Source organism: Seriola aureovittata, chromosome 3, assembly GCF_021018895.1.
Source record: "Seriola aureovittata isolate HTS-2021-v1 ecotype China chromosome 3, ASM2101889v1, whole genome shotgun sequence".
Classification (NCBI taxonomy): Eukaryota; Metazoa; Chordata; class Actinopteri; order Carangiformes; family Carangidae; genus Seriola; species Seriola aureovittata.
The window spans coordinates 6574915-6588971 of record NC_079366.1 but is presented as its reverse complement, the minus strand read 5'-3'; positions in this window follow the sequence as shown (position 1 = coordinate 6588971).

The following is a 14057-nucleotide window of genomic DNA, read 5'->3' as shown; positions in this document are numbered from 1 at the left end:
CAGGTACCGTCCTCTCCTCTTCAAAGTTTCAGGTCCATGTCATTTGTGATGCAGCATGTTTGATGGGTGTGGTCAGACGTGGAGAGAAATATGCACTTCATCATAGAGACCAAGTGTAAAGAATCTAACCCTGTCACAATATTGGACCACTCTGCAAAATCCCATATTATGTTCAGTAGCAATGTTTCTCACATCCAGTGTGGACGCTTGTAAAACTCTCAAGTTTTTTGCTCTTTACTCACATGGCAACTAAGATCGTGGTTATGGCAAATAATCTATGGTTACGGTTAGACACATTATATATAGTGAAACATTATAAAAACAAAAACACGAGGCAAACTATTTTGTGACATGAGAAAATCCCACACAGGCCACGCTATCTCCTGCATTTGTCTTTGGATGTTGGCATTTCATTCAATATTCATCTAACTCCACCTAGGAAAGAAAACCCCTCACACATAAAAACCTTTACACTGTGTGTCAAGCCCTTTCTTCATTTCTCATTGTGAAGTCACATCTTTGACATAAGCCAGAGCAGAAAAGTGCTCAATACTCCGCTGCTTAACACCTTAAAATGACGGATGACTGACATCAGCCATGAGTCCATCAAGAGTCCGGCTCAAGTTACTGCATAAAGGTTCACATGAAGAGCAGCAGATACAGCACGATGCGCTCCTGCGCTGACTGCTCTGCTTGATGAGCAACACTCACTGGTGTCGTGAAGCACTTAAGTTGATGATGAATGTCTTCAGATCATCTTACAGGGCGCACTTACCTGTAGGTTTCCTCTCAGAGGCCCGTCGCAGTGTTTCGCAGGCAGTGAGTCTGCACATTATCATAAATCAACAGAGTGCAATCTGATGCTTCATTAGTTTAGCTACACACGCACTCTCACTTATGCATGCCACGCTGTGCCGTGCCGTGCCACTTTTTTTTTTTTTTTTTTTGTCACAAGAGATATTCGGGCGAAGCACAAAGAACGTTTCAAGCAACAGTGAATCCATGCTAATGACATGAGGACACTGTGAAAAGAGGATCCCGGATGACTGGAAGAATACACTCTGCCACATCCCGGAAACAAATCTGATTAGAGCCCATAATATACAGTATGTGGGCATCATGGACCCTGATTACAGCCTTTCAGTGCATGTGAACCCACAGGACTGGAGGTGGTTGTGCTATTATTTTATGTGTGTTGTTATCCCAAAGCTATCACCTTTCGCTGATAAAAGGTAAAGTGGTGAGGATGAGCACTCGCTGTAGCTCACTTCATCTAATTACCTGCTGTACATGCCGAGCAGATGAGCTGATCCAGCTATCGATCTCGCACAGAGTTTCCATACACTGTGTGGAAATTGAGAAATATGCATCTCCTCTGGTGTCCATTCAGGCCGGTGGGCAGTTAATGGTGGCGTGACGGAGAGAAAATAGGACCTACATGAAGATAATCAGGCTTTTACAAAGGGTTTAGCAGTTTCATTTTCCTCTCATGTCATATGAAATGCATTGTGTCACCGTGTAAAGGGAGAACAGATAGAGTGTGAAGAATGGGAGCGATTTATGGAGGTGCGAACGGCCGACAGCCAGACCATCTGACAGGGAGCAGAGAGCTCAGATTCATTTGCTTTGTGTCATTTATTCAGGCCATCAAATAAGCAGTTGGTTGACTAATAAACAACTCATGGCGAGCGGGTGAAGGAGATGGACTCCTTCTCCTAATTAAGTTTGCGCTAACAGCAGCTGGAAGAGGAACTGCTAGGTGAATCATTCTGCACCCACGCACAAACAGATGACACACATGGAATTTGATGCTTCATTCGCGATCAGCATGAACACACACACACACACACGCTTCTTTTTTCCTGCACGCATGCAGATCACATGCTTGAAAGTCTGCCACTTGGCTTTGTGTTTCTCATTAAACGCTGTCATACTCGGGCACCTGATCGCTGCTGTGCTGGTGCCAAGACTTACCCGGGGGGGGGGGGGATCCAGCCAATCTTTCACACACACACACACACACACACACACACACACACACACACCACACACACACACACACACACACACACACACACACATACACACACAGATCAAGTAGGCACATCCTCCCTGCTTATCTAACACCCAAACAAACTTCTGCCACTTCTGTGTCAGTGCACACAAACTGGCTGAAGTGCTTCAGTCGTCTTGTTCTCCAGCGATGGAGGGAAGTGTAGAGTCTGGATGGGCTTTCAATTGCAAACTACTTCAGTAATTAGTCTCATTCCACTTCCAATCCATGTTAATTCAGAAAATGAGTTCACATTGAGGTCATCAGCGCTGAGGGGAGGTTGATGAGAGCAATCTGTGCTTTAATTATGAAAAGCTCCATCTTTTTGGGCAAAACTCTAAAAATTCCTGATTATTATGGAGCATGAGCGATGAGTTCTTTCTTTCTGTCTTTCTCCTGCTTCATAATAGCTTTTCATCTGTCTGCTTCCTGTTTCTTTTCTTCTATTTTGAATGAAGGGGGAAAGTGTACGTTTCACATCTGTGTGATTTTTCCAGAATGCTGTATTCGTCCCTGGCTGCTAAAGGTGCGGATGGATGGTAACACAGTGCAGCGTTTTATGTTGTTGGATTACCCAGTCACTGTGGAATTACTGCTGCCCTTTAAGCCAACCATAAGAGACGAGAGCTTAATGCAAAACCATAAAGGCACACACACCTGGCTGCCTACACACACACACACACACTAACAAATGTCTCCATGCTCTTTTATCAAACTGCGTTTTTTCCCACTACCATTTAACAGTCATGCTCCAGTGTGTGTTCAGTGACCTTTTCAATCCAAACAGTGAGAGAAAGGTAAACCAAGATCACAATAGGAGAATTTGCCTGTGGCTGTGTATGCGCACATACATGTGAGTGTGTGTGTGTGTGTTCCTATACATCTAACAATGCATCAAACAACATCTAACAAACAAAATCCTCTTCATGGAGTTGTTTTAAGGTCAGGAATGAGGTTTATAGTGAAAGTTATTATTTATATGTAAAGCACAAAGAAACACAGTCATCTGGTAACATGAGAGTGTAGTGCATTATCGCCTCAATGCTCTGAGACTGAACTTATACCTTGAAGTATAAAATATAAGCAGTTAAATATCACACAATATGGTTTAGAGAAAGATGACATGACTATGAATCCCTGCTGCAGACGCTAATATCTGAGACTTCCTCTGCTGTCACTTGTCAGAAAGATGTTATGTCACATTATTATCCTTCCCTCCTACTGTCCCTCCTTTCTGTGCCAATACGCTCGTATTCTTATTTCATGAAGCTTTTATTTCTTTGTGAGGTTCCTCATTTTTCTTCAACTCTCACTTTCAACTTTCACTTTCCTTTGTTTTCACAACATCATCACTTCCATATGTTTACTGACATGTCTGTTTATTTCAGGAAAAAATGTCATGGAGAAAAACATATTTTCATCCATTTGCACAAGCGCATTTGCTACACACACACACGCACACACGCACACAGAAAGATACAAGGAAAGCTTGAGTAGAAGGTGACAGTGAAAGGCTGGTGCAAAAACCTCATCCACCAGCAGTGATCCAGTACGGCTGAGTGACCTGCATTTCCAGGAAGGAGCAGCTACCAGGAGAATGAAGCCAAATCTTCCTCCTTCAGTTGGTTTAGTCTCAGCCAGAGAAAGAGTGAAAAGGTTGGCCATGACAACAAGGGATAGAGCACAGCCCACAGTAATTAGGATTTCAAAGGGAATTGTTTAGATCCAAGACAAAGCCAGTCTTAATTGGTCTGTGTATATGTTGCGTATTTTTTAATGCTGGTTAATTGTGAGTTCTCTGGTCTCTGACACAGGAAGTATAACCCACAACAAGAACATTTGGAGGACTGTTTGTCTCTCGTTCAGATTGTTTTGGGGGCCGCGTGAGCCAGAGCAGGTATGTGAACAAGCACAAAAACAAGCTCTCACACCACTGGTGCTCTACATGCACCGTACATTCTGCACTGAGAGATCCCCAAGAGGAAGTGCTCACAAAGTTCCACGGTCCTAATGGAAGGTTCAGGGCGAAGAGCTCTTTGTGCGAGCTGACATGTTTGCACATGCACATGTATACACACTAACAGAGAGAGCACGGCTCAGATGCTTCAGAGGAGCTGGGGAAAGAAAAACAGACACTTCAGTGCAAAATGAAAACCACATGAAAATCAGAGTACAGATAAAAAGGCAGAGAAAAAAAAGAGAGACACAGAGGGTTGGGGAGATCGGAAATCGCGATCCGCTGCTGATTATGACAAAGCGATAAGTCTGATTTTCTGCCCCAGTTGCTGTGGCAGCCAGGAGCAGCTGCAGTGGCAGGGTAACATTCGCTCTGCCATCCCGCTCCCCCATTCCCTGAGCCGGTCGATTATCAATGATACGGAAAAGCAAGGAAGATCCTGCCGGGCGCGCTGCCCAGCACATGCTGGGGCCACAGGAGGAGGAGGAGGAGGAGGAGGAGGAGGAGAGGAGGAGGAGGAGGGTGAAGCACACAAACACAAATGGTGAGAGAGAGAGAGAGAGAAAGAGGATATGTTGTTGACTTCATTAGTGCACCAGTTCATGCTTAAAGACATGAGGGACAGATAGAAAAGGAAGACAATCACACACGCACGCATGCACACACACACACACACACACACACAAACCTGTTCTTTTTCCTTAGGAGGCATAATCATATTGACTTACATGAAGTCCCTGGAGACTTGCTCCAACATTAACCATGTGTGATGCTGCATCACTTCATATGAAAGATTCCCATGGTAATGTCTTGCAGGTGCTGATGACATTAGATACCTCAGGATGCTGGCATGACTACACAGTGGGTCATGTAAGGATTAAAATGCTACGCATTGACAATATAACGCTATTGAAACAGGATGTAATGATTACACTGAGCGCTTGTTGGTTTGGTTTTTCAGGCACTTTATTAATTAGATTAACTCAGAACAATTAGAGTTTTCGAGTTAAGACTTGGACGTTGTTGCTATTTACACATCAGAAACTTGTAATTCCTAACTGTGATATGCCATGAATGTGGTTTAACCTTAGCACCACTTGGGACTGTCTCGCCCACTGCACGGGAGTCACAGACGCTTCCCATATAAAGCGAGTGCCTCATTGAAAGTGGGGAAACCAGCAGCCAAAAGTTGGAATTATGACTCAGTGAAAGCCATGTAGACATCTTAGCAAACCTACACAGAGGATGGTTATGGGTAACTCTAGGTCACACGGGCTCGCAGAGGAGCTGATGGACACACCTCCTAAATCTTAACAATGCATCACTGGACCTACGTGTCAATCAGCCTTATCATATCCTTGACCTAACCCTCACCCCAACAGGAAAAAACAAGCTTTACTCTAAAATGCAATGGTTTTTCCTTTGTGTCTCCATGCTATGACCCTGTAAAGTGATTAATACAAGTACAGACTGTTGTGAAGTTGGTCTGAAGGGCTGATATGCCACATAAATGAAGTTATTTCTAGTGAAGATCATCACTTCATTTTATCTGTCAGTCATGCAACATCAGCTCTGTTGTGTGCAGTAACACATCTAGACCTGAACTGACATTTTGTTCGTCAGACATTTTGTTAGTTGTCTGAAGACAGAGAAAGGACCTTTCACTGAAAAAACAAATGCAGCACAAGAACACATACAAGTGAATACACAATATGTATTTCTGCACACGTGCATACACACACACACACACACACACACACACACACACACACACACACACACACACACTCACACTCTGAATGAAGGGATGGGAGTTGGCATTAAGTAAAACGAAGTCTGTCATTTCCACTCTTCCTCTCTGCCTCCTTTCTACTGAGGCTGTCACAAAAATATTCTGAGAGAGAGACAGAGATCTGAGTCAGTGCGACTCACTGTCTGCACTCGTGGACGCTGCGTACCTTGATACTTGCACGCATGCACCGTCTGCACTCACACACACACAAACACACACATACATACATACACAGATGTACACACTTCATGCTCCTCTACCACTAAAGTTGTCACAAAAAATGTTCTGGACCAAGAGTTAAAGGTATGACTCAATCAGACTACTTCTGCCTTCCTTATTTTACTCCCTCTTTTCACACACACTGCACATCTTGATGAATGTATGCTCATCCCATGCGCTCACACGCGCAAACACACGTCCAGACACACATACACAAAAATCTTCAAGTTAGTCTTAGTTGTCACAAAGATACAGAGACTCTCGGATCTGATGAGGATGAGTCTGTAGTGTTTCTGTCACCACAGCCTCCTGCAATCTCTCTTTCTCTGTCTCTCTCTCTCTCTCTCTCTCTTTATCACACACACACACACACACACACACACACACACACAACACACACACACACACACACACACACACACACAAACCCTGTAATCTACTGTATAATACCACTGTGGAACAGACCAGTATTTGAAGCCTCTGCAGTATCCTGAGGGTATAACTGTGGCAGCTATCAAAGAATAATGATTCACCCAGTCTGCCTTAATATGGAATATTTTTCTCTAATATGCTTACACACACACACACACACACACACACACACACACACACACACACACACACACACACTGTACTTGGTATTGCTGTATGCACACTGAAAACAGAAATTGTGCTTTGATTTGTAAAGGTTCTTAAAAGTCTTGCATACCTGTTAGCTACAAACAGGTTCATATTGTGCCAGTTTATCAACTACTCCACTGTCTCCCACACTGGGAATTCAAATTAAATATGCAATATTAACAATCTTTGTTCCATTAAGATAGCAGACCAGTTATGAGGAACACTTTTGGGGAATCAGACCTTGATCTGTTTCAGAGCGCCTGGTAAATCTCAGCGGAGGAGATGACTGAAGTAAAACAAAAAAAAATAAAACAGGCACAAGTGAACAACTGAACACTGCTTCTCATTTCATGGCTTTCGACCTTGGGAGCAAGACACGTTCAGAAGTATAAAAAAAAAGGAAGCAGATGATACTCAGAGATGATCAGTGCGTTATTATGAAAACGTTTCTCTTGTCGCCCAGTCCTGTCCTCTGAGGAGCTTTTAGAGAGGGGTCATTAATGAGATTTCTAATGAGTGGGTCATTAAAGATCCATTATGATGTCACAGTACTCTCAGAGCAGTCTGTGCCACCACACACACAGTAGGCAGCACGAATATGTCATTCCAGTTGTCCGGTGTCAGATTGTTCTGTGGATCGCATGACTTCCCTCAGATGACCTTTTGGTATTAGTGATATCAAGCCGCAAGAGAGAGCACTTAAATAAATGAGTGGCATGGACGTGTGAGTATACTGATGTTAAACTGTTTTGATTTTCCCTACACACAGTCCGTCAGTTTATGTCTAATCAAGGATTCAGAGTAGTTGATTGAGCACAGCGATACTGTATAGTAATTTTACATTAACTTCCGTGTTTGTATGAAATGTGGCCCCTTCATTTGACCAATATTTTTTCATCATTGCAACACAATCTTGCAGGAGAACCTGCTGGTTTTCACAGATTAAACCAACAGTTCATCATTTTGAGAAACGCGCCTACTGGCCACAACTACTGTCATGGCTGTGTTTATTGCTAAGTTCTTTCTTGGTATATGCCAGATATTTAGGACTGTAGCTGTAGAAGAGGAGTATTAAATTTAATTATAAAAATGAAATATTTTTGATGTCTCATCTTGAACTTTGAGTATATAAAAATATATCGAATCAAATGTTTAATTAGGGCAACTAAACCCACCCATCATGTAAAACAGCACTTGAACCTTAGATTGTGGGTTGTGGTAGCTGGCAGAGCAACATGGGAGATGTGCTCTGGATCTTTGTTTACCTTAAGGAACATGGCAGAGGCTTGATTTATTCATTTCTCACTTGTCCTCCTCCTCAGTCCCCGAGTCCTCTACAGCACTGTAACTCACAACAGCTCCACATCTCTACGGCTCCATTCGGCACTGAATTTGTTAAGTCATGCCTGGTTTTCAGGGGTCTCAAAACTTTGATGAATTATTAAGAGATGTCTTTTCCTTGTCAGTTCCAGGCAGCTTGTCTGGCTTGACGGCAGTAATGCTGAATTCTGCAGTACAACACACATGGGGATCTTCACGGACAAATGCACATCTGAAAGAAACATCCTGCTACTATGTACAGTACATGTATGTGCTGTACTCGAAGAATCAAACTCTCCCACCTAACCCAAGAAGAGCCTTCTGTGTAAGGTATTAGACTGTGATGCAAAGAGAAAGCAACCAATCTCTTAACCCAACTTACCCCACCATGCCCTCAGTCTTGTTGGCTAGATGGTGAAAACAAGATGTAGAGAGATGTCGTGATGGTGCGTGGGTCTTTGATCCCAAGATGAGCACTTACATGCCAGAAGGTTTCACTTCAGCAGTCCTGAATATTTGATGACCCAAGAAAACATACTAAAACCATCCATCCATCCAACCATCCATCCATCCATCCATCCATCCATCCATCCATCCATCCATCTATCCATCCATCCATCCATCCATCCATCCATCCATCCATCCATCCATTTTCTGCCACTTAACCAGGGTTTGGTGACGGTGGCAACAGGTCAAGAAAAGTAGTCCCAGAAAAGTTTTCCAGCTCCTCCTGGGGGATCCCAGCTCATTTCCAGGCCAGATGAGATATATAATCTCTCCAGTGTGTTCTGGGTTTACCCCATGGCCTACAAGCTGGACACTGGATGGTTTGCCAGAACTTTTTAAGGCCAAAGTCATTCTCCTTGGCCACCACCACAGCCCCTTTGTTCTGCTGTACCTGTCTGTTGCTTCAGGAGACATCAGGGCCAACCGGGCCCAAAGGCTTTGATCATGGCCCACTCGCATTCCACATCCCCAACCTCCCTCTAGATGCATGTGAACTTCTTCTGGAGGTGGCAGTTGTGTTCGCAAACAATTGCCTATTTACACATCCAGCAGTCATGAGGCAACATTAGAATTAATTTAGAGTTGTGTTGTGGTCACCCCAATACTCAAGGAAATATCTACTGTAGCGCCACTATGTTCACCAGGTAGTTGTTCAACCCGTTCACTGTGTGGTGCTGAGCAGGATGTGTTGTGGGTTTTGCTGAAACACTAAAAAACACTGAAATGCTCTGTAGAACTGAAGTTAGGTGATAATTTAATTCAACACTATGAGCATCCCCGTTCACATTACATGTAGTCATTTGAGCCATTGTTCATAAATATCGATTGGTGCAGCTTTAAACAAAGTGTTTGATTTATATTTTAAAAGTTGAGGGTATTTGTGTTTTTGTTATGGAAATAGTCTTATTATGTCATTTTGAAACGATTTATCATTGAATATAGACCTAGTGTATTTTAGCAGTGAAATCACAATACCAACCCCGGTATGCAGTGTTGCTGTACATCTCCCTCCCACTGCTCTGTCTGAAGTGTGCCTGGGAGATTTGCTCAGCTTAACATCGAACATTAAATCTTGTGATTTCCTGCCTCCGCTAGCCATCAAAGAAACACCTCTCTCCTGCGGTGGGCCACATCTCTGTCTTTCTTCTTTTCCTCTCTACCTCTACCTCCTCCAGTATCCCACAAGCAAATGGATTTTTCAAAAAGGGAAAAGTCCGCAACGCCCTCATAAGTATGGTGAAAAAAAACCCACAAAAACAAGTTAGGTAAGGATTTCCACACATACGAACACCTTTTCAAAATTTTCAGTATCAATAATAAAGTCAGTGCACATGTGTAATACACGTGTCCTCCAACAGGGCTAATAAAAGAGAAATGGTGAGGCATGTTGTGTATTTTTATCTTGCCTGCCTACGGATCCTATATGTGTTGTGTATGTGTGTATGTGTGAGTGTGACTTTTTACGTATATGTGACTGTAATGGACCCAAATACAACTGATAAACTGTATTTGTTTCTGAACAGATAGGAAGCTTTCTGTATTTCTGGGCATATCCTAACTCTTAATACCATTTTACAAAATGAATCCAACCATTCAAAATTAATTTGAAAATGAAACTGAGCTTTTGTACTCTCTTCCTCAGCCACTATATCGGCTTGAGCAATCTCTCTGAGAGCAACAAAGCTTCAGATAACACAATTTTGAAGCCAACTATCAGAATACATGTTTTATTAAAATGTTAAAATTAGGACATTTAACACAATTTTCAACATTGCCTTCAACCCCCTCACTCATTTTATCGAAGATCGTCTCTTATTCACCCTCTGAAAAATCTTCCTTAAATAGAATTCTTCAGATACATCATAAATCCTTGGCAGCCTTGGCAGCATAAAAAAACTAATTATGTGTATAAATATTACACCAGCCACACTGAACCAAGCACAACGTTGCTTTGCGTCATCCATTTTCACAACTTGGCTTTTCATAAAGTCATATGACATGATTTAATATGCCAGTACGGCGCAGAAAGGCAATTTTCTAGAGGGGCTCAGATGTAAATTTGTATTACATATGATAATATTTCCTATTAGGATTGAGCTCCGTTCCTTTTTGCAAATCCCAGGGAAAAATAGAACATGAATCACCCCATACAATGTAATTCCAATTCAGCTTGACATCCCAATTTCATTTGACCTCCGTTACTAAGAGCCTCCTATTGCAGGATAGCAATTCATAGTCCCGTTTTACGCTGCTCCATTAATGTTTTTCATTTCTCCATGTTTCTTCTGCCTTTAAGCATAGAGCTAAAATTGTTATGAATTAAATCTAAATCAAATTGCACACTTGTATACAAATTGGGAAATCAAGCGACAGAGTACATAAAACCCCTGGCAGCTACAAAGCAGGGATTATTGATACTTTCTGGCTAGATGACTCAATATCTACGTCACAGAGTCCAAAAAGCCCCCTCATTTTGCTCAATACATGGTTCCTTAGAGGAAAATCAATGAAATGAGCGCAGGAAGATCAAATGTGTCTGTCAGAAGAAAGTCAATTGAGTCTCACTAGGTCAGATGGATTATTGTATCAATCATGTTGTGGGGGCAAAGGTTTAGCGGAAAAAAGGTTGGTTCTTACGAGGTAAACAATTACATTCTAAGACAAAGAGCTGGTTGTTGGTCATGTTTGGAGACCAGGATTACAGTCAGGGTGAGGGTGGGGGTAAGGCTTGCCCTATTTGGGGCTGTTCCATCAGCCAGGGTATGACACAGTCTCACGCTTCCCGCTGAAAAGCTAATTACCAGTTAGCCACACCCAACACTAAGCCCCCAATACAATTTGAAAATGAAACATAAATCTCGCGTGGCTTGTCCAAGCTTCATCACTGGCCCCCTGTGGCCAAACACTGAGCGCATCTTCTCATCAACCAACCCAGTCTCCAGAGGAAAACTGTCAGTATGGGATTTCCTTCATATTTTTTTCATACCCAGAAAAAGCACAGCTGAGCATAGATGTTATATTCTAACCATAAAAAGATAAGAACATTTCAGTCGGGGGGGTGTAGGGACATTTTAGATGTTGTTTTAGATACAAACTCTACATCAGTTTTACACACTAGAGCACAAATGTCGCATACTATGACCCCGTGGCATTGATCTTTTTATTTCCTCTTTTTATCCAGTTTTGGTTACATTTTGTTGATGTGACATTGTTGAACAGAAGAATGGAGAGCGGGTAAATGCCGTGATGTCACAAGTGTTGCCATGACAATGTGATGCCAAGAGCACTTTTTTGGTCTGGACGTGAACTCTGGGTTTACAGGTGCCCCATGGAGTTTTTCTTGTAAACAAACAAGAACAAAGTTAAGACACTGTGAGTATCCTTGAGCTTAACCAAATGTGATGGTGTGAAGAAATGAAAAGTCACCGTGATGCTGCTGAAGCAAGTGAGTTGAACTTGTATGTGATTCTTGTGTATCATTCAAAGTACAAATAATGTATTCATGGTCATGGTTGGGGTTGGGTAAGTCAACACAATGCCCTCCTATATGACAAAAACACAAATGTGTGTGTGTGTCGCTTCTGTATGTGCATGAAAACACCGTGGAGTGCACTGTACACAGTACACACACTGATCTCTTTTCTCTGTTTCTTTGTCAGGGTTTGATTTCTATAGGGAAAACAGTAAATTAGTCATTCATATCACAGTAATTATAATTATAACATTATCCACCAGCTGTCTGAACCCTGTCTGCTGTCTGTGCAAAAATGTCACTGACTTTGCAACTTCCTCAACTTATTCTGTCATTACCCACTGAGATCGCTCTGCAGTTAAAGATGAGCACGCTGTGAGCTGGATAGGGCTGGCCACATTTTCTTAGGCCAGTTTTAAATTTCACTTGCACATATGTAATCATCATAGTATTTTTTTTTCAAACAAACAGCTACATGACCTGAGGAGAATATACAACTGTATTGAAAGTAAACAGTGAATAAACCAGCTATATATATATATATATATATTTCTAGAAGAGGATGCATGTAGACATACTCACCGGTGTGTATAATAATCACATTCTCTGTGTTTTCCTTTACTTCCCTTTGTTCTCTCTGTATCACACTCACATTTTTAGAAATTTGTTAATGTGCAGTTTGCATGAATACACATCACAGGGGGCCTTTCGGGCTATTATTTGGGTTATTATGTTTTTGCCTTTATTACCTCGAATGACGCCATTAATCTCCTGTGTGACTCTCTGTGTCATGAGACACATTTTTTTAGCAAACAAAACATTTGTTAATTATGCTTTTTTAAGCTATGAATGCTGCTCTTGTTTGGTGGAAACTATTGTGAAAAACAGTACATTTTATTAAAGAGCACATCTGTTGTTTTTATGTGCAGCTTTTTTGGTTGGTTGACTAATTGAACAGGCGCTCAGCGTTACATTGTGTGAAATTTGTATTGCTTTGTAAAGACTTTTTGTCAGGTCTTACTCCATCATTCATATTCCTGCTGCGCACCGGAACAAATGAACTCACACACTTACTAATAATTTCTGTGTGACCACACAGGATCCTGAGGCTTTAAACAGCCTTGAACCACACAGTTATGTTGTTGAGACAACATTACTGTAACTATTTGAAGCCAAATTCAGCCAATAATTGGAGATATGTCGAATATTTCTTGGTCAACCAAATATAAAAACAGGAAAAGCCCTTTATCTTGGGTGCATCATTCATTCTATGTCCACTGGGCAACAATTAGTTGTGTAATCTTGCATTTTGTCCAGCTCAGCATGTCCAGTTCTCTTCTACAGCAGCCCTCATGTCCCTGTTAGCTCTGTCCTCACTCTCTGTTGCTGCATCACCAGCCTCTGGGCTACAGTCATGTATTTCATGCTCTGATGACACCATAACTTACCATGGAAGAGATTATCCAGTGAGTCAAACTGCTCTCTGATCTCCATGTGTGTTTCTTTGTGTGCGTGCATGTCTTGTCTCCCATGAATTATGTTCACATACAACTATTCTGTGTTAGAGATTTATCTTCAACATTCAGAACCAATGCCGCAGTTCAATGAGACGTTCATAAAGTGTGTGAAGGTCGGGGTGGTGGATGGGCGTATACCGTACTGTGTGCATTTGATTTCTAGTAGTTAACATTTAGATTTTTACACTTTAACGTCAATGTTTATATTAGTATGATATAAATTTACAGTTGCAAATAATCTGACTGGCCTGAAGTATGTGGAAACCCAAACATAACACCTACTGTATATGTGATTATTTAACATCTCATTCCAAAGCTATGGGCATTAATCTGCTGCTACACAACCCTCAACTCATTTGGGATGGCTTCTCACAAGATTATGGAACCTGGCTGCAGGGATTTGCTCCCATTCAGCCGGGGCATTAGTGAGATCAGGCATTAATATTGGGCGATAACGCCTGCCTGACAATGGCAGGGTCAGAATAAGGAGTTACAAATAGCAGCTATTTATTGATATTATTTCATATCAGAATATTTAAAGTTATTAATTTGCTTTTCATGCATTACACTGAATAAATAATGTAACTATTAATAATGGG